General features: G+C 35.6%; 2 long non-coding RNA genes across 2 annotated transcripts in view; one reads left to right on the top strand and one right to left on the bottom strand.

Annotated features, from left to right (window-relative positions):
• Positions 1-10,022, bottom strand: part of LOC136374045 (uncharacterized) — a 692,060-nt gene extending 682,038 nt beyond the window's left edge. The window contains exon 1 of the long non-coding RNA XR_010745802.1: positions 9,949-10,022. This is a non-coding gene — a long non-coding RNA (uncharacterized lncRNA). The remainder of the gene's footprint in view (positions 1-9,948) is intronic.
• Positions 9,941-27,696, top strand: part of LOC136374050 (uncharacterized) — an 81,532-nt gene continuing 63,776 nt past the window's right edge. The window contains exon 1 of the long non-coding RNA XR_010745804.1: positions 9,941-10,025. This is a non-coding gene — a long non-coding RNA (uncharacterized lncRNA). The remainder of the gene's footprint in view (positions 10,026-27,696) is intronic.

Below are 27,696 nucleotides of genomic sequence, written 5' to 3' on the forward strand. Positions count from 1 at the left end.
CCTTGCTATTGCATAGTAATTAATGCATGTGCTTAAGTCTATTCTGACCTAACCCATAGTAACCAGATGTTTTGACTTGCTTACTCAGTGTTTCTCACCAAGATATGTACAACGTTTAATTAGATATTGAAATGAAATTATTGAATTAAAAAATATCACCTGAGGAAAGCAGCATCAGTCATAAATGGAGACTTCATTCTGAAACAGAATATGTCTGACTATTGAAATAAGAAAGAGAGGAAAAGATATCGTTTGGGGGAAAAAACAGCTATTGTTCCATAGAATCTTTGAGGCATAAATACGGCCTTTGAACAAACAAAATTAGTGCTTTGTCAGATGTTTTGATTATGTTCACATTTTCTTGAACTGATATAATTGGGCTTAGCCAGTTATCCACACACAATTGAATCAATATGAATTTCCATAAGTTTCAATAAGAACTTCCTCTTTAGCACTCAGAAATTTAAAGTATTTTTAACAGCATTTTGACCAAAATGGTCCAATATTTTAAATAAAACATATGGCAATCTTGAGAAAGCTTGGGTGTTTTTTTTAGTAAATTAAGATTTACTCTCATGGATGAAATCCTGCCTAAGAGAGAACAGCAAGAGGCTATCTGCTCAGTGAGGCCTCAATTTGAAAACCTGGATAATGATTAACCTTTTTCTCCCCTCTAGGGAATTCTCTGCAGCTCCTTGTTCAAAACAGGTACCTTTTGATTCACCAGGAATACGTTCTTTATATTCATATGAAGGGCTCAGAGCACCTAAATTATCCAAGACTGAAATTTCACTTATTTCAACCACTTAAGGTTCAGCATTGAAATAAAGACAATGAGCTAAGGGCTTCCAAAAGTCAGTAGCAAGGCTGAGGCACTTCTGAAGGATGCTTCACACCCTGCTAAAGTAGATTCAGACATGCAAGTACTTCTACTGGCTAAAGACTAGTTATGGACATATAGGTAGCAAACACAGAGCTGAAGTCAGGTGTAGCAGTTCTATCCTTAAGACTAACTAAAAATCCTATGATGGTGATCAGTGGTATAAACCATAATTTTTAGGGTTTCTGGCAATGTTTGCATACAGAAATCTAATGAGCATTTGTTTACTTGAGAACAGAATGTGTTGGTATGTAAATTATTGACAGTGGACTTTCTCATTGCTGTTTTCACGGTGGAAATTTTCAAAGCAGGCTGTGCTTTGCAGTACTTTTTCCCAGTAAATACAGGGAAATTAAAGAAGTTGTAGGTATAATTGTGCATAAAAAAGCCTGATAAGCCCAAAGATACAGGGATTTGGTACTGCAAGTACTTTGATCATCATCTTTGCCTTCAGAAAACAGTATTAACTTGCTTTTCTTGTTAATTCCTTCAAATATTGCCTCCCTTATTTAGACATAATATTTCGTCAGTACCACTATAGCCTTATTAAAAGAACTGCAAAAAGAAGATTTCTTATTATGAGAAAATCAGCTCAAATTATGCTGAGCTCTAAATCATAAGTCGACTGCTTCAGCATTCTGCACAAACTAAGGTACATCCTAATGGGTAAATTAGTTTTACACGCAGCAATTAAATGCTGCCATGAATACGAGTGCTTAGGTGTGAACATCTTCCATTTTCACAAAGGTTTCCGAAGCCCATCACCAGCTCAAAGTTTCTTTGAGAGGTAAAGGCACTTTTGCTGCCCTAGGACTGAGGGGATGAGGTACAGCTTACTTTGTTGACAGAAGTGGGTAAGAAAGGGCAAAGTTGGGTTAGAAAGAGTGGAAAACCCAGGAAAATCTTGGTGGAGTACCTCTCCACTCTGCCAGGGTGATCAAGAAGATAGTGAATGGAAAGGTGAAGAATATAATAGCTGTGAGACAATTTAGTCAGATTTCCTTATTTATAGGGTTAGGACATTAACTTCTAAATCTGATAACAAATCTTCTCAAAAGTAAGATAAATGAATACCTTTCAGAAGTGTTCTATCTGGGCATGGATAATGTGCTCTGAGACACCGAAATTTTCTCTCTCCTGGTTCATCCACAATTTTTAATATTAAATTATCATAGATTGAGACCACATTAAAATAATGTCAATAGCAGAAATAATATTGTTCAAAAACTAAATCCATGAAAACACCTGTATTTGAGCAAATCAGTGAACATATCAGTCTGCTGGTATTGTCTGCTAAGTAAATTAAGATCCTTTTTAAATATATGGCCTTTTAAATGCACAGCTATAAGACATGGCTAATGTTCAGCTGTCTTTTTATACAACTGATCTTTGTGTTTCATTAAAAACAACAACAACAAAAAAGCTCTTGTTAATATTTTTAGCCATGACTAAAACTATAAGATTATAAACATCTTTCTAAATTAAGTGGAGTTCACTCCTAGCCTAAACAGAATTGCAAGTCTTAACCCCAAATCACCTACTGAAATCCCTTCCACGGATTAGTAACAAATCAGCATAATTGCAACTAACTAAGTAAAATTTTAGCATAAAGTCTGCACAAGCACTAAAACTGATGCTAGAAATTCAATATTAATTGTGTTGGTAAGGTTAAAAATCCATAGGTCATGAGTGATGAAAATGACTGAAGGAGTTTATATCATTTTGCTCATTGCATACATATGTAAAAGTTTCTGTATATAAGACTGAATGATATGTGACGCTAAATATAACAGCACCATTTTCTTTTTCATAACCAGTCTGGAGTTAATGTGCTAATTAATATGTACACATGCAAATCAGAGCTCTTATAAAAGGAAAAATATGCAATAATGTTTACTTAAATAAGATTAAATAACTCCACCTCATGCTGTTTTCCTACACACAGCATTTTGCTGCAAGTGTAATTAGACAAATAAGATGTTTCCACTAGGGCTGCATTTTACAGATAATTCATTTTTTAAGCATTAGTACCAAGCCTCAGCAAGATCTCTTATCTGATATGTGTAATACAGTGCCATTTCTATCCAAGTTCTTTTCCTGCTGCTGGAAGTATCTTAATTATGAAGAATTTGTTGTGAGTTTTTTCTTTCCCCCTAACTTATCATTGAATTTGCAGATAAATGTTTCAAAGTATTTAGTTAATCATGTATGAGCTGCCATTTTAATAAGCTTGCATTGGCTACATATCTCTATTGATAATCTCATAATAATAACAGTAATTTTTTATCCATTATTTCTCCAGTATTCACAATAGTTAATCATTATCAAATTTATCATTCTGGAATATCAGAATATCATATGATAGCATAATGTCAAATGATGACCAAAAATACAAAAATAAAAATACTAGTAAATGCCATTTTGATGAAGGAGTAAAACTTTCTGACTTTTTTCAATTTAACAGCCTAAAAAAAAGAAAAAAAAAAGCCTATTTGTGAAACTTGGAACATTTAATTTCATTTGACATGTCTAGGTTTAGAAAGCCTTCCCTGAGTTCAAAACAGGGGATGGACAGAGTTCTTTCTGCCTTCCTGGTATCTTTTCCAGCATTTTCAGATCTTGAAATTTTTTATGTTGATATTCTTGTCAGTTGCTCAAGCTGTGCAATTTGTGACGGAAAAACCAGTTTTTCTGAAGAGTTGCAGGATCCAGGAAGTTTTTAATTCATCAGAAATTTGAAGTATATTCTAATTCAGATTGACACTGAACCAAAACCAAGTACATGTAGTCTTTTGCCAAACTGTAAGAATGAAAAAAAAAAGAAGAAAAGAACTGCAGAATAATGTTCAACTGATGATAAAAACTGAGGGGAGTGGCTAATACACCTGAAGGCTGGGCTGCCATTCAACAGGACCTTGATAAGCTGAAGAGTTGGGTGGAGAGAAACCTCATTAAGTACAACAAAGGCAGTTCAGTTCTGCATCCAGGGAGAAATAACCCTAAATATCAGTACAAGTCAAGACCTCACCTTGAAAAGAAAGGAGCTCTGCAAAGAAGGAACTGGGAGTTTTTGTGGATGACAAGTTGACTGTGAGCCTGCAGTATGCCCTTGCTGCCAGGAGGGCAAATAATATCCTGGGGTGAGGAAGATTCTGGCCAGCAGGTGAAGGGAGATGATCCTGTCCCTCTACTCTGCCCTAGGAGGGCACATCTGGAGTATTGTGTTCAGTTCCGGTGTCCACAGTTCGAGAAAGTCAAGGATACTGGAGTGGGTTGATTAGGGGTCTGCAGCATCTCTTACTGAGGAGAAATGTTTAGTCTAGAGAAGAGAAAGCTGATAGGTGATCTCATCAGTACATATAAATATCTCTAAGGTGGGTGTCAGGAAGATGTTTTTAATGATGTCCAGCAGCAGGACAAGGAGCAATGGCCCAAACTAAAATATGAGATCCACGCCAACATGCGGAAGAACTTCTTTATATTGAGAGGGGCAGAGCACTGGAACAGGCTGCCCAGGGGTGTCATGGAGTCCTCCTCTCTGTAGACATTCAAAACCCACCTGGACATGTTCGTGTGTTACCTGCTTTTCCAGGAGAGGAGTTGGACTTGATGATCTGCAGAGGTCACTTCCAACCTTAACAATTCTGTGATTATGTGAAGAAACTGGAAATCTTACCACAGCTCTTGGAACCATAGTATTTGACAGAGGCTGCAGAGAATTAAATAGGAAGAAAAGCTTTGTTGAGAGACAAAGAGATGGTTTCAGTGAGTTTTACTAGAAATTCTTCCCTACAGCTCTGTAAATAGCAGGAAAAACAGAGATATGAGGACAAAAAGTCTGCTAAATTATAGAAGAAAGCTATAGATACAAAATTTGAGTTTAATATAAAAAAAGAAGTAGGAAGGGTCGATGCAGGTGATTACAGTCTTTAAAGCCAAAGAGCAAAAATACATTAAAGTCTGGTGATGATGACAAAAACATACACTGCATTAACAAAAGGTGAGAACAAACATTGAAGGGGAAAAATTGAGGGAGAATATTCGTACAAAAGTAGATTGCTCTGCAATGGCCATCAGACAAGAAAGGTTTCTATAAAAATGGTGACAAGCATACATAGACACTTCTTTACATTTTCAAAACCTAGTAACTCTATGAAGAATGCTGACATTTCTCTGAATTATACTTCAAGATATGAAAGTACAGTCTCAAAACCGAATGCTTTTACACCTGATGAAAGCAAAGCTGTGAGTGAGCTGATAGCATCTCTAGAACTATGAGCTAGAGTATCAGCGTTCAGTAAGTCAAGATACTGGCCCAAAATATGCATTCACATAGAATGGTCTACGCAAGAAGGATGCAAATTGCTCACATTCTCCAGATCCATTATCCATTCTGGTAAACTTTATAGAAGTGAATATATGGGAAATGCCCTAAAAAATTCAAGGTACTCCTTCCCATTTTTCATACATGTTCCAGTTATATTATCTGCTTTAAATATTAATATTGGCTGTAACTACTACATATAAAACCCAAGAAAATTATCTTAATTATAAGACTTTGGAAATATTTTATGAGCTAGTCCCATGAGCCAATATTGAAACACTGCCCTCTGTCTACTTAATGAGGTTAGGTGATTTTTCAGATGTGAGATAGGAAGTGTTGTCTAAGAAAGAAGGAAAGATCTCCTGCATATTTTAAACTAAAGACACAAAAGTATGGAGAAAAGAACTGAAAAATGGTAATTTGTTAATTTTAGAATTGACATATGAACTTCTGTTTCTGCACACGTTCCTATGGACTATGATGCTGATATCTTTTACCTTGCAACTGAGTTTCATTATGTATAAAGATAATTACCAAAACCCATCCAAAGGGGGAAAGACTTGTACACCACCATGACAATATTTATTTAGATTTCTGTGTTGTTTAATGATCACTCCTGCAATAAAAGCAGAAATAAATAGGTGAAAGCCTGTTACTCCATTCATCATAGGTCCATTTTAGTCAAGTTCTAGGAAAAGAGTTACAATTTGCTGCCTTGTGGAATAAATCCTAGCATCTCAGCTAAAGACCTGAAGTGGAAGAATCATTTGCTTTTATGTGCAGTTGCCCATTCTTGAACTTTTCTTGTCTCTATGTATAATTTATGTGGAGGTTTCATAAAGTCAGTTTCTTTAATTTTAAACTCTACTAGTTAATTCCACCTTTCCTCTTAAAGCTTCCAGCATGTGTTGATATGTGTAAAAAACATGAACACAAAATTTGTGTAGCATAGTAAAGAATTAGAAACTGAAGATCAGACAACAGACAATAATATGTGATGTGCTAGACTGAAACTTGTGTGAGCCAAACATGCAGAATCAGTCCATTTCCCTAGAAGACCTTTTATTATATTTAGTAGATAAGCAGGTTCTAATTATTATGCTTGGATAGGACTTTCACACTCACTTTCTATATTACTACTCAAAGCTTTATCTAACTAAGGCAAATAATTTTATTCAACAGGCATCTGGAAAATGTATATAGAATTAAATTTTTTCTTAGTGCAAAATTGATTATTCTTCCAGAAAAAGGCATCAGGGTGTTGTGGTTGTTTTTTTTAACTCTGAGTCTTCATAGTAAAATCTCTCAAGACAGCTGATAAAAAGAACTTGAAGTGTCTAATCTATAGACTTATAAAGAACTGCAAATAACCTGCACAAGAAGTAGTAACTCACAGAGGACAAGAAAATGGTCTACATTTTAAGTAATGAATCAGGGTCTTCTGTTCATTTTACTTTAACTTTTATTTAAGTCTGGCTAATATAGAGAGTTATGAAATGTTGTACAAACTGTTCGATTTTTATTTAATTTTCTTCTTTTTTATTTTTGGAAATTGCGTTTTAGGCTAATATACTGTCATCATCCCCTGGAGAATTATATATACCCATTACTGCTTCTCTGTAATGTTCAATAATAAAGAGTCATTTATTTTCCAAATAAGACGATGCATTGCAGAAAGGAATAGATTCTTCTCCAGGTCAAGCTGATTTTATGCAACATTCTTTAGGTTTGTCCACTTCTATCCAAGGCATTGATGTGGACATTATGCTTTCAGTCATCAGAAACATTTATTTTCATGAAACTGTAAGATTAATGTTCATAATTCACAGTGCCATAGTTTACATCTAGATTTTCCAAGAACCTCACCCAAGTACCATGATACTCAGCATTGCCATACTCAGGTCTAGAGGTGGAATTGCTAATCTCAGATGGAGGCCTAAGTCTTCTTTTATACAGGAGTCAGAGAGAGTTCAGTGCTTAGCTTCACAGTCCCCTACACAATGAACTGACAAAGCCCAATGGGAAACACTGAAAGGAAAGTTTTTCCTGGCACTCCACAAGACTCCTAGATTGGTGGCTCAGGTAAAGACCTACATCATTCCACTGTCCCACATAAACCAATGGCAACAAAAATTCTGTTCCCTCTGCAGCCAGAGGAGGTTTGAACCATACATCCTCTCTTGTTGCAAGTTCTTTATTTACACTCAGTTAGAGCTTACTGGGATAGTGAAAATTCTATCCTTCTTAACTTTCTAAAGCTATAATAATCGCCTGGACTGAAATTTGAAAAGACTGACCAAATTTAGAAATATGTTACAAAAAGCAGATCATCCTAACTTCCAATAAAACATCAAGTACTAAGATGTAGCTCCAACATTTCTTACTTTCTTCTGACTTATACTCTGAGAAATGGAGCATAATAAAATTCTCTATATTCATGTATCTTGTATACAAATATTTTTGGGTTTGACTATATTCTGCTGATTAAAATTCCTTTTTAGGTGTTTTGGGTTTGTTTTTTTTTTTTAATGCTTGCAGTATGAATTTTCTGTCATGCTGCAAGCTTATCTTAAGTAGCTACTCCTAGTCAAATAACATTCTGCTCTGAAAGCCTTTGATATGCTATAGAGCAATATACTTTCAGACTTGACTTCAGATTAATATACAGTAATTACTCACAAACAGGTGAGGCTCTTTCAGTTTTAGTGCCCCTGTTTACAGATCAAAGACATGGCTTAGCCCTCACATCAAAGATATGATTTAACCTTTTGAGTTTCATCACAGAGGAAAAACCTGAGATACAAGTACAATAATTTTTAATTTTCTGTGAATAAAAGCATGGTCAACTAGTCAAAGACAGCAACTCTATAAATTAGAAACAGCAACAAGTGTAAAACCTGACCTATGAGTACAAAGATTCAGGCTGGATTCTTAGTAGACCTACTCATAAGCTCCACTACGGAAGGCAGATAAATTCTCTGGCTTATATCATAAGAGTACTCCAGTAAATAATCCTGATAAAGAATACCTACTTCAGAAGAAAAAGCTTTCTATTACAATTCTGTTAGAGCCCCACCTAGCATGTATTGTTTTAGAGTATGTCCTTCAACATTTTATGGATACACATTATTATGTTAAAGAGCATTTTCATAGGAATAAGTGGGGATTAGTCTTGTGAGTAATACTGCACTATGTATAAATGAAAGATCAGAGATTAATTCCTCTTTAATAAGAAGAACTAAGTTAATAAAACATTCGGCAACATGTATTATGCTCTGTATTTATATTAACCAGTCTTCAGTAAGGAGTAAGTTGTGTTGAGAAATAATTCTCATTGCTTCTCCATCAATGCTTCACTTTAAGTTTGCAGCCACCCTATATCCATACTTCACATAGTTATACAGGAAAACCATAACATTTCTATTGTTCAGTAAGGTCTCAAAGGCTGAGACAAATAAATTATCAGTAAAATATTAATTTGCAGAAGTCGTTAAATACATTTGAATAAACATTATTCCAGATTAAAAACCTTTTACTTCATTCATGAGCAAATATTGTTACAATGAATTTACTCCTCTGTTATAGGTCTCTACCTTACAAACTGGAGCATTTTATTTTCTCTTTTATGCCCTGTTGTTCTTTATATCCATGTATGTGCATATATGACAGTGATATGTGAGTTTTTGCAGATTATTTCTGCACAGCATAAGTGCAGAGGAGTACACAAAGCATCATTTGCCTCTTCCCCATCAGTCAGCAAATCAGCAATACAGTCAGCAAAAGTGTAAGAGTATAACTGAGCAGGGTTTTTTTGCTTGTGATCTCCATTTTGAGGCACTTCGTTCAAGCTACCAAATATCACAACTGATCTATGCCAATAAACCTATCTAATGGAGATGGGAACCTAATGGCAAAATTTTTCAACAGCAGTGCTCTCTCTCATCACTTTACTGGCTGATGACGCCAGCCTCTTTCATTTACTGTTCATGTCTTTACCATTTTTCTTCTCTTATTTTCATCCATTTCCATGCATTTTAGTAACACTTGTAACATTTGGAGCAATTAAAGAGCTCTGCTTTATTTTCAAAGCTAAAGGACAAAATTCTATTTCCACCATAGTTAGTACCTCTGGATATTATATGAAAGAGCTCTTTGCTTTATCCAAGTCAGCCTCTTTTCATGCTTGGGAATATCTTACAAGTATGAGCATTTTTTTCTCAGTTGTGCTGTTAGCAAAAAGATATTTTTGTTGGCAAGGAAACAGGCTGCAAATTTATTTTTTCCAGGACAACTATTTCTTATTTATTATTACTTCTGCCCTAGAAATATATAGTAAATAACATGTCCAAGTCATTTTGGCAAGGCATCATTTTGGCTTTGTCATTCATCAAGGAACTAGACAACCAGTGCATCTTTCCATTCAACCTGTGTCAAAGATATTGGCATTACTACAGCAGATAGCAGCCACTATTTGTTGCTTTGACAGTCAGAGTAATAACATTGGTTGCAATGAACTCAGTTTGTATGGCCATATTATCCTCTGTATGCACTCTACTCGGAAGCCTTGTGCAATAATATTTGTCATATTCCCCATTTCTGGCTGCAGTTAATACCCATGAACAAGAAAAACACAGCAACTTAAGCTCAGCAAGCCAGAAAAGACACCAACATTACTCAGGTTTATATTCTAGGTAGAACAATACCTCTTACTCCTTTAAAACCAGCTAGAGGAAATTCCATCCACTAAAAAATAAAAAAAAAAAAAAAAAAAAAAAAAAAAAAAAAAAAAAAAAAAAAAAAAAAAAAAAAAAAAAAAAAAAAGTCTCTCAATGTCTCAGTGGGATTCAATGGGATTTTCAGGTCTTGAGACACAGATCTGGTGCCCAGAACCTCAAGATACCTCAAGGTACCACCTTCCCTACCACCTATGGGAATTTTTCTGCATAATCTGCATAAAACAATTTTAAGGTCCAGATTGAAGTTTTTCTCTGCATTCCAGGACAAACTTTTAAATACCAATTTGAAGTCCTTTTCTAACGTCAGAGTGTCTCCCCTGCACTGTCAAAGCATGTGAAGACTGAAGTAGAACTGAAAACTGATACATTCAGACAACACAATGCAGACAACCTTTATTAGGTCAGATTCTTTACCAAAATGTCAATAGTAATTAACCACCAACAAAATCAGGAGCTGGAGCAACACTTTTTGTGTAAGGACCAACCGAATTTCTGGTCACACATGTCTGTACTATAACAAGCCCTTTGAAGTAGCTCTATATTGTTTCACACACTTTCCAGAAGAGGACAATGATTATTCCCTTATGTATTCTCAGATCAGCAATTTGCTATAGCCTGAGCTGAAACCCTGAGAGACCTTCATGCCACCTCTATGTGTTATGCAGCTCCCATGTAAGCCCTGGCAAATGCCATCTAAAATTAAAAAAAAATTAGGAAAAGTTGAATTTCATTCTTGTCTATTTCAGTCCTCCTGCTTCCAATGATAAACACAATCACATAGACTGGAAATAACTCTTTAGTTTTATCAACTTTTTAGGCAAGAAAAAAATAATTACTTGTCAATGAGCATAAAATATGGGCCAAAACTTTTTTCCATAAAGTAGAAGATTTCATAAAAGAAATGCCAAATGCTTCCTCGAGGACCAGCTGTAGGATGATTTCTTGGCAGTGGGGGGAATTAGACACATGACACATAGATTAGTTGGAATAAGAAATTATCCACTCTGCTAGAGGAAACAATGAAATCAAATATGAGCTTTACTGATTTTGCATACTCCCTTGGCCCCGTTTTTTTTTAATACAACACTTAAGTTTTTAATGCTTATTTTCTTGTCCAGTTGAACTCCAATGGGGACTCTATCAAGAACATGTAATAAAGCTGTCTTCTAACTAATGCACACTTATAAAAGGTAATCAAATTTGACAGATTTAACAATTTAGCAGACAATCATAAAAATACCCAGATTTTCTTTCATAAGCCTCTTAAGCTATTAACCACCACAGTTTCATACCCTAATGAGACTTCAGAAAAAGAATATTCATAGTCATTTAAAAACAACACATACAATAAAATTTACTTCCAAAACTTTAACAGTTTATTTATTATTGAGTTATTCTACAAGATGAGATAACAATATTAAAAAAAAAAAAAAGTTCAAGTCCCTAGCAGACTGGCAAGAAAAATCTCATCAGAGACACAGCAATACAGATGACGTGTGAAGCCTTGTTTATAGTTTTAGGTTACATAGAGTAATTTTTGTTTGTCACATAGAGTTTGCATAAAATGCAAAGCCCATCAATGTAAAGAACAGTTCACAGTGGGAAAAGGTATTATCATCCCATCAAGTGTGAAAACTGTCCCCATCATAACATGTGATAGCCCCAGTGAGCCATCAAGGAGACTGAAATTTTTGGAAGGATCCAAACCTAAATCAATTTGCTCAGTGATTAATACCACTTAACCTATATACTCTCCCAGCTGAATGTGAACCAGCTTATTTTCCTGGACCTGCTTTTTGGCAAACTCTACCCAGAGATATACACCATAGATAGAAACAACTCTGTTCACTCCTAATCTCTCCCTGTCAATTTTCCACAGTCTTGCACCCCTGAGAAAAATAGATGAAATTTTCCTGTGAGTTACACAGTATTATATACATATATAGCATATATATGTACTATATAAACACTTTGACCACAGCAAACAACAGCTCATTTGACCTTAACACAGAGGACCTTAATAAAATTTTAAATTGGTAGGATACAAGATGCATGCAGATATCTATATTGCTGTCACACATGGAATTCCATGAGACTTATCACTTATTCCATGAATGCAAAAGACTGGATTAGATCCTAAACTTCATGTGAGGGCAGTGAAAATAGATAGGAAAAAGACTGTTCTGCTTCTTTCCATATATAAGTCCAACATATTGCCAATAAAATTGAAAAAATAAAAAAAAAAAATACAGCAATAGAAAGAACCAGAAGATTTTCTTCTGTATTTCCACTTTCTTGTGTGACCTTTATTAATTTCAGCTTCCCTTAGTTTCTCCTCAATTTCACCTCTGTTTTTGTCTGTAAAGATAGTATTAAATTATTTTCCTCATAGAAGACTTTTATAGCAGATACTAACAATTATATAAAAAGTGGAAGAAACCCAACTACTGTTAGCAGAGCCATTTTCACTTTTGGCTCCCCTTTCTCTTCACTGCTTCTGCTACTCTTTTCTGTTTTCCTCAGCACAACTGAAACTATGCAAAACAGGGAGAAATTTTCCTTCAACAGTTACATCTTGTGATTTTGCATTGTGATGTTTCTTTGTTCACTTGCACAGAGTCTTTCTGATGGAAATCAAGTCCAGGCTTTTTCTCCTAGAAAAGATAACTTCATGCTGAATTTTTATAATGTTTTTGTATGATGTTTCTGCCTGAGAGTGAGTTAATTTTCTCCAGAATAGCTGATATGCAGTTGGGATTTTTGCTGGAAACAGTGCTGATACACTCAGCTATGGTTTGCTATTGCTGAGCAGTGCTCACACTGAACACAGAGCCAAGAACTTCTCTGCTTCTCACTCAACCAGTGAGGGGGCTGGAGGTGCACAAGGATTGGGAAGGGACACAGCCAGGACAGCTGGCCCCAACTGACCTCAAGAGGTATTCCAGACTATACAGCACCATGCTCAGCATACAAAACTGGGGAGAGAAGAAAAAGGAGGAGAGGGAAGATACTCAGGGAAGTGGTGTTTGTCCTTCCAAGTCATCATTCTATGTGATGGAGCCCTGATTTCCTGGGTATGGCTGAAGAGTTTTCTGCCCATGGGAAGCGGTGAATAATTCCTTGGTTTGTTCTGTCTGTATACACAGCTTATTTTGTCTATAAAACCATCTTTATCTCAATCCACAAGTTTTCTCACTTTTGCTCTTCCAATTCTCTCCCCTGTCCCACCAGGGGGAAGTGAGGGAGCAGCTGGATGGGGATTACTTGCCGGTTGCAGTTAAACAAAGATGCTTAGTTTTGTGAGAAATGTGGGCTTAAAAGACCTGCCATTGGGTTGATTGAATTGTCTGGAAGATAGTTAAAATGTGTCATGAGCATATTAGACCAAGCAGTGTCAATGACAGAGGAAGAGCAAGAGATTTAGCATGAGAGAAATTGCAAAGTTTACCTGGAGGGAGAAGTGGAACATTCAGCACCATTTGCATTTTAAGGCAACAAACATTTTTCTCCAACACAGCTGAGCAGTGTTCATCATACATTTATGGTTAAACTAGGCTGGGGCATACACCATTTATTTTTCATGCTACATGTTCTGACTGACTTACAATACCCTGAAGTATCAGATTATAGCCAGGTTTATAATATCCTAGATGGAAAACTGGCCACAAGATGGTAAACTAGATAGACCAGCAAAGAAAAACTCATGGATCAGTGCTGGAATAGGTTCTGTCCTCACAAAGGTTACCAGTTTCTCAGGACACAGCCTTAGAGCGTCCCTTGGGCAGGGTGTAGTAAGAAATGTTACAGCAGTTAGGAAAGGCCATATTTATGCCACAACACACTAATAGCTCTGACAAATGCCCTGAGCCTACAGAGTTCACTCAAAACCTTAATGCTAAGCAGAAAGCAGACGCAACATGAAGTATTCTAACTGTGTCATGTCAGGTTCCTAGAGTTGTTAGGGAGGGTTACACTCCCTATAAAGTGCTCTGAATCGTGCAGTGAAGGACAGTACTGCTGGCTTAAGAGGGATCATGGAGTAACTTTTTGGGCATTTTGCTAAAATGACAATGTGTATTGGAAATCAGCATGCATGAAATGGATGCCAAGACAGCTGCAGGCGTTTCACTTTATTCATATTGCAGAGGTACTGAACCAAAATGTCTGTGGAGATCCACCAGCCAGCAACTGAAACCAAGACAACTGTGGGACAATAAACTCAATCAGAGAACAGGGAAGACAATGACAGAACCATCTGCAGAGCATAGGGATTGCTGGTGTCTTCTTGTTTCCCAAAGCAGTCTCTAATGCATGGAGGAAAAAGCAAGTTTTGAGTCCTCAGGTTTGCTCCAGAAGGAGGCAAGGCTGCTGAGATGGATGGTTGTGCAGTCCACTACCACAGACTGATGCCAAAAGCCAGTAAACAACAGAGGAAAGATTACTTGCGGTCACTATGAACACTCACTAGAAGCCTGCATGTGAATCACTTATGAATCACTTATGAAATGTGGGAAATCAAGAGGGCAAAATCATAAGTACAAGGCAGCTGTAAGAGGAAAAGTAACATTTCCAGATGCAGAAGCATTGTTTATTCAGATGCTCATCTCTTCTTTGAGTTTTACTGCAACACATGTGGTGATAATATTAAATTTGCATTAAAGTTGGAAGATGGTTTGGTCAATAATCATGTGCTTCTTTTCATTATATAGCGATCTTCCCTGTAAAGGATTTTATTCTTTGTTGTAATTATAAAAATAATTTGAAAGGTACCAATCTTGTCTTCCTTTAATCGCACACCATTTTTGGTTCTTTGTTTTTCTCAGGACTCTTCAAATTACATGATAGCAAAAGTAGAAAAGAGATATTATCAGGACAAAGTTGATAGAGACTTGAGTCCTTAGCAAAAATTTCTTTTGCAAGGATTAAAGACAGCAGAGTTGTTTTCACTTCCTGCACTTATCTTGTGATAAAATTCAAGACTAGGTTTTGTGATGGCTATTTGGGTTTGTATGCGTTTTTTTGTTTGTTTGGGGTTTTTGGGGGGAGATTTGGTGGGTTTTGTTTTGGTTGGTTGGTTTTGATGCTGTATTATGAGCTTAAAAAATTTCATTCATTATAGTATAAATTCATAATAACCTAGATAGTTAATATTTTAAATGGATATGGCAGACCAAGGATAGGAGAGTAGTTACCACAGAGGTGAAAGGTATTGTTCAAAGTGAAGTATAAGGTTAATGTTAGAGCTAGAAATAGAACTCAGATTCAAACCTCTTTGGAGAAGACCATGGGATGACAGAGCCTATAACCTCTTCTTCCCTGTCACCTTTAGAATTGTTTGGCTTAATATACCACAGCAGCTTTCCAGCTACCCCTCGTTCCAAATTCAAATTGAAACCTAGGTCTCTAACCCCCCAAATCAGTCTCCCACTGTCCATTATTCCTGATGTCTCAGCCCACACCAGTGTCAGCATGTGATAGAATTACGTGGAAATAAGATAAATCACAGAATTGCAAATCTGTAAAACCAGCTATGTTTACAGTCTAAATATTGATTGCTTCATTTCCATAATGCTTCACCTGCATGGGAGTGTCATGAATATGTTATGGATGAGACTTGGGTCAGAGTGTTGTATTAAAGCATTTGGACTGCACCTTGGTCCTAGCTTGAGAAAAGTCCACAGCAGTGACACTGCTGCACACATATCTTAAATAGCAGCACTGAGATCTATTTGAAATTAAGAGTGACAGAATAATTTACTAGCACTGTGGGATGCGATTAACTGTAATGAGATGACACTGACCAAAATGAAATTCTAAATAGAACGATTTCCTAGTAACAACAGGACCATTGGGATGCAGGACTAACACTCTGTGAAATGCTTTATTTTTTCAGTCATTTATCTCAAGGCAATCATCTCAATAAAAGTTGGGGTTGGACCAGAGGTTGCAAAAAGAGAGTTTGCTGGTATGCACAGGAGAGAGACTAAATATCTCAATACGTTGTTTAATAAATAACTAGCATGTGTTTATAAATATGGTGCCTCCTTATTACCCAGCCATAGAATTCACAAAGTGCAGTGGCACCAGCCAGTGTAAAGAGATTATTAAGAGGTAAATAAGAAAAATGAACAAATGCAAAAGCAGCTCCCATAGAGAGAACCCAAGTGTTGCAACCAAGTCTTATTTTAAAAAATGGACCTTCAATAGAAAGGAATATGAGGTAACAGAGTGAATGGGCTGGTACCATCTACAAAAATGGTAAAATTCCTAGAACAGTGATGGGGAGTGTCCAGTGGCTCTTATGGATGGCAATATGAGACTTCAAAGAGATAAACTGTGTGTCTTTTCTTGACCAGAACTCAATGCAAATGAAGGAAATTCAATCTCCAGCATGCACATACAAATTTAGAAACATTGGAGATTCTCTGTTAATTGACAGGATGGGCTGTGGGATGTCTGACCCTACATGACTGGAGAGACTGCTGAGAGGAAGATTTCACCCTGTGGAAATGCATCTTAGTTGTAAGGACAGCAAAACTGTCTGGGAAAAAGCTCCCAGCAATGCCAATCATTGGTGCAGAACAAATACGGTCAAACAAAAGGTGAAAGACAAAGTAAAAGCAAAAGCAGACTGACCAAGAGAACCAATGCCCAGTCTATGTGTAGGGGGAAGAAATACAAAGGCAGAAAGAAAGTTTCCACAAAAGGGCAGCCATGGAAGAGAATGGACAAAGCAAGCAGAATATGTTGCAGTTCAAAATGAAAAGCTTCCAGGAAAACAGAAGGAAGGACAGTGTATGATGGAGAGCTTCCTACAGTGGGATGAGATGGATGATGAGACTGACCCACAGAAGATACTGGAACTGAGAGCAACATCACAGATGGACATGCAAAAATATTTGTTGAGAGAAATCTGACTCAATGTTAATAACCTACTGAAAATCTTTCTAAGAAAATAGAAAAACCCTTTTTTCTGCCCTTTTATCTTTTAAAAGATGATGGAGAAATGAAAGTTTGAGTATATTGAGTATCTGAAGGATAACAACTGAAATATTCCTGTTCATCTATTCATTTTCTTTTCACACAAATTGGATCCTTCTAATTTGTAATCTTAATGATTATTAAGGGTTGTAGTATCTGGGTTAAAAATGCTAGGCCAAAAGCTTTTCATCTGGAAACTAGAGAATAAATGGAAGAGCAAGTTTGATACAGAAGGATAACCTATGAAGAGGTACTTCTGTTTTGCAAAGATGCTTAAAAAATAGTTAAAAGTTAAAAAAAAAAAAAAAAAAAAAAAAAAAAAAAAAAAAGGTACCACAATTTGCTTACTTATCTTAAATAGAAAAATATTTAGAGGGAAATCCAAAGCATCACTGCATCACTTGCTACATTTCCTATTTGTTAAACTGGAAAAGCAAACCCTTTTACTGTCAAGGAATAAGTGCAAAAAGGGAGAAAGAACAAAGAATGATGAAAGCATTTATTGATGAAACCGGTTCAGCTTAAACTGAAACTGTCAGTACTCTGTGTTAATTAAATCCTTAAAAGTGATCTGTTTTTAAAGACATATTAATTAGAGACCCTCATGAGAGAAAACCCTGAGAGTTGTATGTCAAGTGACAGTTTTTTTACTGTACAGCTGATTCTCAGATCTCACTGACACAATGAACCCAAGACAAAACATTCTTGAAGCAAAACTAGTTCCCTGGGTCTTATTTAAAATAAGGAATGCAATTTCTCAAATTACATATACAATACCGGAGGAGTGGGAAGACAAGAAAGGTAGAGAAAGGAAATACCATGTAATTTCACCAAGCCCTTCAGCCTGGCTTTCCAGCTACTGCAAGTAACCTGCTCTCTGTGTGACCTCTAGTTACAGCTCATTCTCCTGTTTTCCTTTTAGCCTTTTCCTATATACCTAATTTTATGTGATCTGTAATCAGTTGTAATCTGCAGTTTTGTAAATATAAGATAATTTCCACAAAAGAACAATTGCTTCATAGTTTTTCCCAAACTGACATTTTTTGCTCCCAGTGATGGTTTCTTATATGAACAGACAAAATCTTACAAGTGTGGGCTTTATTTATTTGCTTGTATATGATGATAGAACTATAGAAAGGTTTGGATTGGAATAGACCTTAAAAATTATCAAGTTTTACTTTCCCTGAAATGAGCAGGGATACTTCATCACGATCAAGTTTCTTAGATCCCCATCCAATCTGACCTTGAACACTTCCAGGGATATAGATATATACCTGACATCTTGACCTGGTTAGGTGGTGAAGGTGAGATTTTGTGCTGTGTCTGTCCTTCATGAGTAGTTTATGAACCTCTTTGGTATTTTGGTTTGTCTATTACTGGGAGCATACCTTTCATACAAAACATTTTCAAATTGCTTTTGGGTCATGAAATTATATTTGCCTTGAAAATTCCATGAGCACATAACACAAAAATTCATATTCACCAATGCTTTTTCCTTTTTTAATTTCATGGCAGTTTTTTCTGACTTACTTTAATATTCTTTCTCCTTAGTTTTTTTCTTTTTTGGGGACCGAGGAAAGGGTGTCCTATAGTACTATTGACACTTGCCATCAGCAGAGTCTTTCTTGTCATTCTTAAAAATGTCCTTTTGGCGATAAATTGCATATTTCTTGTCCTCATGGTGATAAATTTACTTTTATCCTTTGAAAGTCCTGTACAATTTTAGTCCATAGGAGGAAACACCATCTACCCTTAGTCTGGTGCCTCTAAAGAAAATTGATGAAAATGAGATCACCCAGATTCAATTCAGACACAGTCTTTTGGTGCCTAGGCATGCTTGAAGTTATTTATATTTAGAAGGTCATTCTTTCCACATCAATGATTCAACATATGTTAACAATTCTATCACTCCTGATTCTCCTTTCCATCTCTGGAAAGGCATTCATTTAAATAATTTTTGAATTAGCATAAGAAGACAGCTTAATGTGATGAAAATTTTATACTCCCACTCCTCCTGAAAACACAGAGCTAGATCTTTAGATCTAGATCTTCCAAGATATTTATTCCTTATTCCTACTGAGGATAATTTGAAGTTCTAGCTTAACCAACTCCTAAAACCTTCAATGTTTCTTTCAGAGGAATGGAGATGCTTAAATGGGACACAAGTACCTAAGAGTCCTCTGAGAACCTAGAGTTTAAAATCTGTTTCTAACTTACCCATCTATAAGACGGGCATAGTATTGCAGCATTATAATATGCTATGCTTCAAAATGTTTTGGATATGCACAGGTATAGCATTCAATAGATAAATGTCTGTGAAACTCACTGACATTTAAATAGTGAGTATTTAGATAGGCTTCAGTTAACTTAAGTGAACCTGAGAACAGCTTTCATCTCCTATGAATGGGCTTTGAGTTTGTACTCCTTCAAAAGCCCAAAATTTGTTTATTGCCACTAACCTACAATTTGCTAATCAAGTGATGTATGTTAACCACCACCTCATTTGCAATTTTCAGGCTACTTTCTTTGTATGAAAAAAGCTCTTACCTGGAACCAAAACAGGTATTATAAATTTTCAAAAGATATTTTTTATTCTAATATTTCAGGAGGATTTTCTGTAACATAAAGATAAACAATGAAATCTCACTGGTAAGAGGGGAAAAAAAAAAAAAAAAAAAAAAAAAAAGATAGAGAGAGACAAGACCTGAGCTGGAAATGGAACAGATCTGAAGCCTTTTTCTGAGATTTTATGTTTCAAATTTTTTTTTCCAAAAATCTCAGAAACTGTGCACTGTTTAAGATCAGATTTAATCAAGACATAATTAAACCTTCAAAAAGAGGTCTATAATGATTTGACTGGCAGACCTTAAACATGATGAAGAAGATGGGTGTCACTGAAGTACATTTTCAATAGATAGAATTGGTCACAATCATGTTCCAGCACCCCCTTTTATTTGCATATATATTTACTGTGTTCAATTTTTCATAGTGTTTCATAGGTCTAATTTCACACTTGCTTCCATCAGCTTTGTGCCCTGCTTGTAATTTGAAGTTCCAGTAAACTGTTTTTTCTACTTCCTTCCTTGGATACCAATAAAACCTCCATCTGCGTTAAGAAATTAATATTGATGTGCAGATTGAGTATAAAAATATACCTAGACCAGCTTCAAACAACTCCTGATGATTTCATTAAATCTTTTTAATAGCCACTGTCAGTGGGAACTCTGTGCTCTCAGAGAAAATTATTTGCTCTATTTCTTCAGAATCAGTATTTGATTTTTAAAACAAAACAGCCCCTAGCTAAAATAGGAGACAATTATTTTGCCCACAGCCAAATTAAGATTTGTCAACTAATATCCTTTATGGGACATGCAGTGGATGTAGACTGTTTTACTAGGAAACAAGAAATTGCAATTTGTAGTTTAGTTTTACTGATTGCCTTATTACAAAATGCTGGTATATTAGCTGGTTTAGTTATTTCTTTAACAGTTTTATTTCAGAGCAGGAAAAGGATTATACTGGTCCAAGGACTTTTATGGCTTTTCTTTCTTTAGCTTTTTAGGTATACTAACTGAAATGTGATTACAGCAATCAAATATTACAGTAGCTGGGCCAGCATAATATGGAAAATTCTCATGATTTATTCAGGATACTTCCCACAATCTGTGAATTTAATCAGGACATCAATTCAGATTACTTCTTCTCCGTTTCAAATTTGGAAATACATGTAATAGATTCCAGTAGAGAACAAAATATGTCGGACTGTAGAACAGGTAGCAAATTCATAAAGCTCAGGGTAACAAAAATCCATTGTTTTCCTCTCTAGTTCTGGGGAAAATCTCTCTCAGCGAGGACTGTATATGCATGTTATCATGAGATGAAGTAGGGTGTGGATTTATTATGTACACCAGTTGCTCTGTGAGTAGCAGTTTCCTGCAAGCACAATTTTATCCTGCAATAAGCTGTCATCTCTTGCCCTGCAGAGAAAGTGAGAGCTTGTTGTCCTGGAGTAAATCCCCTGGCTTTCTCTATTGCACTCTATTGCATCTTTTTTGCATTGCCATACAATTCAAGAAGCAACTTTAATATTCTTTTTTTTTTTTTTTTTTTTTTTACTTCTTCCTACTGATTTTATTTCAGACAACCTCTTCCACTGCAATAAAGATAATTTGGTGAACATCTCTCTTTTTACTGACTGATCACAGGCTTAACACCAAGCATATATTTAAGGTCTTATTGAGTGATGGGACACTAATAGTATGGTTCATTACAAATAATTTTATTTATTTAAGATAGGCATTCTGTTTAAACAAGTAATATTTAAACTGTTTGAACAATTATGCTTGTATCCTCAATAGACACACAAGATCCCATGACAGGTCATACCAAAAGTCCATCTATCTTAGCATCTCAGCTTTAAAACTGCTTACTGCCGAACAACTTGAATAGAAAGGACTTGCAGCAACATTTCTCAAAAATATTATCAGCCTTTCTAACTTATTCTAGCTCAGTGACTTATATCTTTGTTTTTATACCCTGCACAGGGTTTTCTTCCAGGAATCTGTCTAGTAAGTCCTTGATCCCATGTCATCTTTTAGCATCCTAAATGTAACACGGGGTAATGTTCCTTTGCACAACCACTTCTTGTGAAGAATCAAAATCTCAATATCACAGAAGCCAAAGATTCAATAAGGCATCTCTTTTCCACCTATGAGGAAAAGTTTCTCTATTCAGTGAAAGACACTCTGTGCATCCATCCAACGTTTCGCTCTTCTACCAGTAGGAGACATTGTACCTTCATTCAACATCTTCTGTGTCTTTTCCTGAATTCTTCCCAGTTCTTTCATATACATTTTGAAATGGAAGCAAAACTATGAACAAGATAGAGATGAACAGTGGATTCAGACAGTGAAAGACTAAACCCTCTGTCTGGCAAGACATAATATCAGTTATTGTGTTTCCAAAGCACATGATACAATCAGGCTCTGATCTATCTTTTGACAACACACTATTGTAATAAAAAGAGAATAGTAAAATGTAACAGGTTCTGATGTAACACACCTCAAAAAGGATTCTCAGAAACTGAGATTAGATTTTTATGTATGTATAGATACATAGACATGTATTAGATATTTTGAAAGGAACCAGCATTTTAATTAAAATATGTTACAAATAATTGGGCCATGTTTATGAACACACCTTTTGCCAGTCTTAAAGGATTATTTTAAAGGCTTTCTACTGCTGAAAGGATTATTTTTGTTTCCTATTCCCAAGTATGCAAGTGGCTGGTGACTCTCTGTCAGGGTTGCAAAGGAACTTTTCAGTTACCTGTCCAGTACAGGACCTGGTTATTCCCTAGGACTCTCTATGGAAGTATAAAACATAACACAAAGGACAGCTATCAATATATTATTCATAATTTATAGATTCCAAAGGTAAGACTGAATAGTTTTCAGGTAAAATACAGTAAATTGGCATTTTGTATGTGCATGGGTGCCTCTGGTTTCTCTTAGATACGTATCTGTAAGGTTTGCTCATGAATTTAGGTGGTGATAAGAAGCAGAGAATTGACACTCAAGACCATCCAGTTCATTCATGAGCATTCAACAGTCCTCTCTAATGAAAGCAAAATATTTAATCTGATCAGAAATTGTTGCATTGTTAAGATATGACAATCTCAAACATATGAACCAAGAAATATGTCTGCTATAATAAAACTCTAAATGACATATCAGAATGGAGAAAAATTTGCATTGAAATCATGATATATTTTGGCCAAGAATGTCAGCATCATTTATGAGGGCTAATCAAGAGAAGTTTTAAACCATATTTTCTGCATTTTAGCAAGGAAAAACACACGGCTTTTGAAACACTGAAGGGTAAATTACTAAAACAGAAAAACCAAAAGCTATGCCATGAAACCATAACATACAATTATGGAAAATTTGAAAATTTTCCCTCTTTCAGTTCTGACAAACAGTCACAACTACAGATACTCCACAAGAATATTGTACAGATGCACAAATTGTACACATATATCCCTAAAGAGCAGTCTGCTTTTCTTCAACTTCAATGGATTCCTCAAGGAATTTATGTTCTGTGAAATTTGTGTGTCATTCTTCAGCAGCCATAGCATTGTTGAAAAGTTGCAAGGGTTAATTTCAGTAGAACTAATACCTGGAGAGGATATTTATTGTGCAGTTGCCAGTGTTTTATTGTCTAGTGATATCGGAAAAAACTTATCATTTAGGCAGCCAAGAGAGCTCCTTCATTGCCTTAGGGGGAAAAAAAATCATCCCATATTTCATAACAAATATCATAAGTGTTCCACATTTTATCACTGCATTATACACCAGGGAACATTCTGCTCTATGCTGTCACATCTGTCTCCCATGTTGGATGTCCTGACACAGCAGGATGAATTCATCTGCGCGAGCATGTTACTTCCACACTGAGATTTTCAAGTCTTACTCAGGAACCTGATGCAATCTTGTGTGATGGATTTTTACAAGATCATGTGACTTGTTTGAAAAAGGAGGGGGAGCTAAAATGTTCCTCTGGATGGGAGTAAACACTGAGGTGTTCATGTCCAAACAATAACATCAATTCACAATAAAATCTTTTCCGAGATTTCTAAGTTCTAATGTGAAAGATTAATTTAAAAAAATGATTTTGGTCAACTGAGTGATGCTAATTCTACAGTTAGAGACCAACGTGCATTTTATGAGGTTCATGAAATCTTGGGAAGTTAGATATTTATTAGCAAGCTGAAGAGAATGTCATGTATTTTCCCAACATGGCCATACTCTCTTTCCAACAGAATGATATAATGTTTTTTAAGATTTCTCTCAGAATCAGAATTCAAGTAGGCAACCTTATTTTATTTATTTAATTAATTTCAAAAAATGGTAAAAAATATTTTCTAGATAAAATGGAAAGATAATGTAATACTTCAGCGTTAATAATGGATGACAAAAATTTCTTTCTCAAAAATAAGAAAGCACTGATTTACAAGAAAGTGTGGAACCATTAACTAGAACTGTCTTCTTTAAAACTGAGCTGAATAAAGAGGAAACTAGATGAAGGCTCTTTATCCAATATGCATATTTTGTGAACTTCAACAACTCATTGAACAATGCTCTTTAATGAGCTTTTGCTACTCCAAAGTGTCATTTTTATGTAAGATAATTCAAAATTTGGGAAGGAAACACAATTAATTTAATTCTCTCTATGAGCACTCAAAGCTCATTGTTTCATAAAATGAAACAAAATATGGAAATAAAAATAATTCTAAATTGGAAAAAATATCAGTTTAGGAGTGTAAAATAAGTAAACCTAATGAACACAAAGACAAAAACTTATATTCTTTTAGACATTACTCATATAGTTTGCAATCCATCAAAAAAATAGTAAACAGTCCGGTTACAGTCTCTATCACCTCCTTCCTAGACAGGTACTATATAAGGCATCTAATTTAACATAAAATTAATCTTAGTAACTCACAGATTTCAGGTGAGGCCTAAGTGTTGAACTGGAACCTGGGACAATTCACTGCAGTAGTGAATATAACGCTGAATTAAGCATACCCATGCACTCACAATTTGACAGTTCATAATTTTGATTAATTTATCACATTATAACCTCATTCTGTCATTAGCACCCGGAAAGCAAGATATCCAAAACTTTATTGACAAGTGAACAATTCTGGCTCCAAAGAGAATGACTGTGGCTGGATGTCTTAAATGAACTGGCTCTACTAGAAACAAATTGAAATTAGGGGAATAGTTATACCTTTGTTAGAAACAATTATCTTCTCACAATAGCTTCTTGTCAACTACATATGCAGGGCTGCACCCTCTTTCAGGTATGTGACTCAGTATGATTTAGTCAAGTCAGTCAATCAGGAAATAAGCACTGTTTCATAGAAAAAAGAGGGAAAATTATTAAGCTTTTTTACTTCACAGATTGTTAAATATACTTGTCACAGTCAGAATGCAAATCACATTCTGCAAGTCCAAGTAGACATTCAGTAGATAAGTTCCATCTTAGTATATTTATGTTTCCTTTTTTATTTCTCTCCTTATACCACCATGCCCCCACCTTGACCACAATCTTCTTTAGGCATGTTTGAGGAATAAGTATTGCACATCATGGCAGTTTGACCTTGGCTGGAAGTCAGCTGTCTAAAAAAGCCAATTTATTATTCCCCTCCTCAGCTGGACAGGGAACAGAGCATATAAGAAAAGGCTCGTGGATTGGGATAAGAACAGGGAAAGATCAGTCACCAATTACCATACAGGGTGAAACAGACTCGACTTGGGGAAGTTAATGGAATTTTTTACCAGGGAAAATCAGAGGAGGATAATGAGAAGAAAACAAAATCTTTAAAATGCTTTGCCTGCACTCCTCCCTCCTTCCAGGCTTAACTTTATTCCCTATTGTCTACCTTCTCATCCAGCAGTGAGAGAGAGAAAGGGGATTACAGTAAGTTCATGTTGTTTCTGCCACTGTTTCCTCCTCAGGGAGAGGAGTCATATTTTAGGACACGTATCCATACGCAAATGTAAAGGTTCAAGTGCCAGGTAATTTTCTGAGAAAAGTCCCATTCTGTGGGACATTGCACGGTTTCCATCAACAGACAGACCATGGCACAGGAAACTTAGATTTTAAATGTACAATACAGTGTTAAATACTGAGTGATTTCCCACTTACCTTTCAGTATAGCAGGGGTGGGTCTAAGAATAACATCCATGCTATCTGGAAGGACATATTTCAATTGCTCCCATTCAGTGGTTCTAAATACCTCCACCCCAGTACTAAAGATCATCCTTTCACCATTTTGCTTCTATGGCATTCATTGTTTTATACAGCAGAGAAGATTAAGAGCTTTCTTAGTGTTACCAGGGTGGCTTTTTGTCTGGATTGGTTTAGTTTATTTAAATAATGCTCTCAGTACAAGAAAGAAATCATTTACCCTGAAAACAAGAATCTTAGACAATATTTGTACAGGAGATTTAAAGTGACAGACTTAAATAGCAAGTATCCTATCTAATACCCCTTTATTTATCTAGTATTTCACAGAATATACAAGGGCATTATTGCAAACCATGAGCCTTCTGTAATGGAAAAGTATTATTGCTTTGTTGAAGCATCTAGGCAGGGTCAAAATTTAACATGAAAAGTAGAATTAAAAATAAGTCTTTTCCCCCTCTCTCTCTAAGCAACAAGCTAGAGGAAAACCATGCTAGCAGTAGTGAAGTACAAAAATTCAAAATTATCTGCCTAGCATCAAGACACCATTTATATTTTTGCTCAATTTATTTTGTAGATCTTTGCTTTTACTAGAAAACACCAAAAATATGACAGCCAAACTACACCTAAGCACCAAGATATCTTTGATTTCTTATTCTCATATTTTTCTTTCATGGAAGTCAGATTTTATTTATTTATTTATTTTCAAAAACAAGTAATTCTTCCTGTCTGTCATAGTTGGATTATTTTAGCTATGCCATCTGAGAAATTTTTCTACAGTGTTTCATTTACCTGTAGCACAATTCATTTTTTTTTATAAATCCCTAATGCTTTTAGAAGATCTGGTGCTTTTTATGAAACTTATTTAGATAAGATACATCAATCAGTATGGTATTACTAACTAGACTGTGATATTTTTCCAAAAATTGATTAGCAATCAGGGAAATCAAATGCTCTTTGAGGGCATTCTCTCTTCTCTTAGGAGTATTATTAGGTTTATTAAATGGCTTCTCCAAACTTTTGACGTGAAGAATGTTCTCCATTAAGAAAGGGTTAGAGTGTCCTTTATAAGAGGAGGCATAAGCCTTGCAGATTATATGATAAAAATTGCATGTGATCTGACTGTGTTGAAGGATCAAAACTTTCCTTGGATAAAGATTTTTTTCTTTTAATAACTGACTTTTTTTTAAATAAGTATTTATTAGGGTTTTTTTTTTTTTTTTCAGTTTTGTCTCAATGGAGATATGTTAACATAAAACCACAGACACAAAAAGTGTCTTTGCTCCCAGAAAGTTTAGCAATGGTACAGTTCTCTTTAAGAAAATTTGCATGAAACTTCAGCAGAACTGATATTTGAACAGCAAAGTTTCGTACTGAAGAAACAACTCATCTTCTAATAACAACTCATCTTTCATACAAAAGTCCCCTTTCAAACTGTGCAAGGAAATCTATTTCTGAATTACTATCTAGTACTTTCCAAGCTTATCCTACTTAGCATAAAATGTATGATCATTTTGGAGAGGTCCTGGTCAGCATGGGAAAATACTTTGTATTCCTCCACTCAGAATTATTTGCTCTGCTTCATAAGGTAAGGTCCCACTCAGGCAGCAGGGAGTTAAACCGTGTTTCCAAACTCAAGGTGAACACTTGTATGTTATCAAACTAGCAGCCTGACGCTCAAAATCAAGTTCCTCCAGGGACATTTATCCCAGCAACTTTTGAGATAGTCACTCTGGGCTCCTTCAGCAGAGAAGGAAAATCAAAATGTTTTAAAAACATGATTCATGTGAACCATTTTGCACATTTCTGTTTGGGTAAGTGAAAACATATCTTGCAAGTGCACCTTTTTTTCCTCCATTGATGGTAAAATAGTTTTACTGTCTCCGATTCTTGCAGGCTGAATAAACATCTAACAACAGATGCCTATATTTTCCCAGAGGATTTACAGGAGGCACATCAATCTTTTTGCTTTATTATACAGTGTTTTTTGGTAGCAGGGCAGGTTTTGCAATACCATTTGCATA

Source organism: Sylvia atricapilla, chromosome 2 (assembly GCF_009819655.1).
Source record: "Sylvia atricapilla isolate bSylAtr1 chromosome 2, bSylAtr1.pri, whole genome shotgun sequence".
NCBI classification, from domain to species: domain Eukaryota; kingdom Metazoa; phylum Chordata; class Aves; order Passeriformes; family Sylviidae; genus Sylvia; species Sylvia atricapilla.